Source organism: Adiantum capillus-veneris, chromosome 30, assembly GCF_014529385.1.
Source record: "Adiantum capillus-veneris isolate H3 chromosome 30, ASM1452938v2, whole genome shotgun sequence".
NCBI lineage: Eukaryota > Viridiplantae > Streptophyta > Polypodiopsida > Polypodiales > Pteridaceae > Adiantum > Adiantum capillus-veneris.
The window spans coordinates 41,779,444-41,783,546 of NC_140960.1; the positions used below are offsets into that span (position 1 = coordinate 41,779,444).

The 4,103-nt window shown below is 42.4% G+C and overlaps 1 pseudogene; it reads right to left on the reverse strand.

The window, feature by feature from the left end:
* Window positions 1-1,364: 1,364 nt before the first annotated feature.
* LOC147417852 (uncharacterized) lies at window positions 1,365-3,711 on the reverse strand (annotated as a pseudogene).
* Window positions 3,712-4,103: the final 392 nt, after the last annotated feature.

A 4,103-nucleotide genomic window follows, 5' to 3' on the forward strand; every position in this document is an offset into this window, starting at 1 on the left:
CATCTATCCCTTTTTGACCAACATCTGAGTGTTCCGAGCGTCCGACCACATTGACACTAAACATGCATCCTCAATACTCTGGAAACATGGATTCCATGTGCTTCGTGTGCCAAGGGAATCACTCATGGCTCGACTATGAAAGGAATTTGCATTTCCTCTAAAATCCGTTGCGTTCTCTCGTCGCCGTCCAATCTTGTAGCTAAGGTGACCCAAACGCAGCTACATCATTGTTGTGTGCTACTCACTCGTGACGGGCTCTCAGTATAGGCCGACGTAGCCTCACTCAACTCTCTCTGAAACACACTCCATCTGTCCCTCTTTGACCAACATTTGAGTGTTCCGAGCGTCCGACCACCTTGACACTAAACATGCCTTTTGAATACTTTGGAAACATGCAATCCATTTTCTTCCTTTGCCAAGGGAATCACTCTTGGCTCCACTATGGGAGTAATTCGCATGTTCTCTGAAATCTACTGCGATTTCTCGTCGTCGTTAATTGTTTTAGGTAAGGTGACCCAAAAATAGCTAGATCATGGTTGTTTGCTACTTACTGAAGACCGGCTCTTCGTATAGGCTGATGCAACCTCACTCAACTCTCTCTGAAACGCACTCAACTCTATCTGAAACGCACACCATCTGTCTGCCGCGTTTTTTTATCGTCGTCGAATCTTCTCATCAAGGTGACCCAAATTCAACTAGATCAGTGGTGTGTACTATGGGTATACGTGATCTAAACCCACTTGCCAAGGCTGGCTCTCCGTATATAGGCCATCGCAGCCTCACTCAACTCCCTTTGAAACGCACTCCATCTGTCCCTCTTTGACCAACCACTCAATGTTTTGAGCGTTCGACCACTTTGACACTAACCATGCCTTATTATCACCTTGAAAAAATGAAATCCATGTTTTTCGTTCCCCAAGAAAATCCCTCCTCGCTTGGCTCTGAGAGGAATGCCCGTTTTCTCTAAAATCCGCTGCGTTTTTCCGTCGCCACCGAATCTTGTAGCCAAGGCAACCCTAGTGCATCAAGATTAGAGATGTATGTTGCTAATGCCGACGCAACCTCACTGAGCTCCCTCTAAAACGCAACCTCATTGAGCTCCCGAACACCTTGATACTAAACATGTCTCCTCAACTCCATTCTCGCGCCAAATAGAGGATTATACAGTGTCTCTGGAATCCACTACGTTTTTCTGTCTTTGTTCAACACATTATCACATTGTTTCACATTACAATATCATGATACGAAGAAGGAAGAAAACATTTCACATACAAAACTTCCAATATTTGCAATGGCAAACACATATTCACATTTAAAGGCATTACAATGTCACAAATGAACAAGAAATAGAATGTAATCGACAGTATGAATCCGTCGTGAACCACTAGATAGGTTATTACAACTTTTCAAATTGTACATCTCAAATATAATTGTAGACAACTAGTGTTTGTCCATATCCCATAGTCATTGTTCTAATGCTTTTCTTTTGCTTAACCGCACTGCCCGTGCTTTCATAATTTTTGGAAGCTCATCCAAAAATGTTTTACTACTCTCCATGATTGTGAAGTATCATCCCATATGGCTACCAAGCAATGCAAGAACACCTGTGTCTCCTCCATATTGCACTACCACATCTCCCTTCTTGGTATACATGTTCAACATTTGATACAGATAGCAATGCCCACGTTCCATTCATCCTGTGACGAGAGGACTTGTGAGAATAGAAGACAAGTCGAGAAAGCAACAAAGCTACACAGTAAAAGCAATTACAGAAAAGGGCGTACCTCTCAATGGTGTTCCATCTTCTTGCATGGTCCATTCGCTCTCTTGGATTGTATCCAGCCATGTGTCCTCATCGGGTTTCAGCACTTCAGCAATTGGGGCTTGGTTTTTCTTGAAAACGGTAAGAAGAAGTGATCTTACAATCATATTAACATCCTTGCATACTGGTGTCTTGCAAACTGTGACTGTAGTGTATGCTGGCTCCCAGCCTGCGGCTATTGCAACATCATGTACCATTCGATGTTGGATAGGTATGCAAACAACAACAAATATGCCATTGTCATTTGCTGTCAAAAAACTCAGACGTGAAACTTTGCCGAATTGACAAACGTCCATGTCATTCCATTCCTGTGTAGATGACGACGGGATACCGTGCACGAGGCAATTTGGAGGCAAGAACATGAATGAAGCGGACACTGAGACAGCCACCCAAACCCCATCTCGGACATACAAACGGTTGTCCTTTTTCACTTGGCCTTCGATGCATGCCAACATGGAGCCAACAATCTCATTTTCTTCCATGCTTGTATCCAAGAAGGAGATAGACACATTCTGCTCGTTGAACACTGAAGAACACAACCAACAAAACAAAGTAGTTGGTCAACAAAATACAACTCAAAAGATGATAGCATTAAGATTCTCAAAAAGGTCTTACAAAAACCTAGATCATTGCTCGCCACCATCTACTGATCTCCCTCATGATGATCTAACAATTGCTCCAAGGACTGGGAGAATTCTTAAAGCTCTTTTTCATTTGGCCCAACCGCATCATGCTCTATATTATAGATCATTAAAACGGTTCTCGTAAAGACAAGATTCTCAGATTCTTTTCAATTATAGATTTTGTCATACATTTGCAACTCACTTCTTTTCTTTAATTCGCTTGAGGACGGTTTCTTTTCTATGTCTTTTGGAGTCCCAGTCTGCAACAAAAAACTCTTAGCGAAGTCACAGTTTCAAAATGATGCGTTTGCAACGTTCCAAGATCAAAACATACTCTAGAATACGATACTTGGCCGACTTTATCAGATGAAGAGGCTGTTTTTGTTGTTGTAGTGGTTTTTGTAGGTGTTTCCGGCGTCTCCACCCGGACAGCCCTCCGTGCACGTTCCTCCCTCTCCTTGACAGCATTGTTATGCTGCAGTTCTTCGCTGGCAGGAAATTTGCCCTCTTTATACTCAAGAAACCAAGGGCACGAGTAATAAACTGTTTTGTTGAAGTTACGTGCCAACTGCGCTGAGTTGAAAATAGTATCTTTCTTTGAGATATCCAAGACGTCAGATAGAGTCCGAGAGCTTCTAATGTTGAAGTTACGCCTGGTCAACCACCTACAAAATCAGAAGATGTTAGACCAATTTGCTTCTTTCCACGTTGAGCTCTCCCAATGACAGAAGTGCCAAGAGCAATATTCCAACCTGCAAAGACATCTTTGACCGGCGTCTGTGAGTGCTTTCTTAAGGTTAGGGCTACCTCTTCCCGAAGATTTAAATTTTCCAAGCTCGTATTGGAACGCCTCAGTTCTGTGAGTCAACTTTGCTTCTTCTAGAAAGGAATCAAGCATCTCTCCTGGACCAAGCTTGGATGTGATATTTCTCATGTTGTTGTATAGAAAACGAGCTTCGCGCTCTATGGTGTTCCATAGAACCTCCACACGCATCCAATCACAGAATGAGACATGGTCAGCTGCAATAAAGGACATAGAGAATAATGTCAATCACATTGAGTGAAACATGTCATTTTTTATTCTGCAAAAAAAGGAACGATAATACCTGTCTGTGGAATATCCAAACTTTTGACATTTATAGGATCAGAAGAGGCCATTGCTCGAAGAATGTAAGTTTTCTTCTCAGGAGGCAGATCAGCACATGCCAGAACGTACAATCTATCCTCAGTAATCCACTTGGGCCGGTTAGTCCATTCAATAGTCCGCAGGGTTCTGAACATATAATCAAATCAGCACTAGACATAGAGTAGTGATCCACAATACACTTTCTTACCTCCACCATTCATCGCCTAGATTGGGATCAACAATAGCGAGTGCCTGCTTTGTCCTCCTCCTACTCGGACCATCTACCTCAAAAAAAGCTTTCTTGTAGCGTTGTTGAAACTCTGAAGGTAGCATAGTGTCCTTTTCAGCTTGTAGTTGTTTCAAGGCTATAGCGTACTTGTCCTACAATGCATTCAAACCTTTGAGATGCACACGTTGAGTGAATGAAGACTACATAATAACGTATACTTACCGGATTAAGCAATTGTGACATCACTGCCACTGGAACGTTATACCACGCTTTCTTTCCAACTTTCTTTTCAATATCTGATTG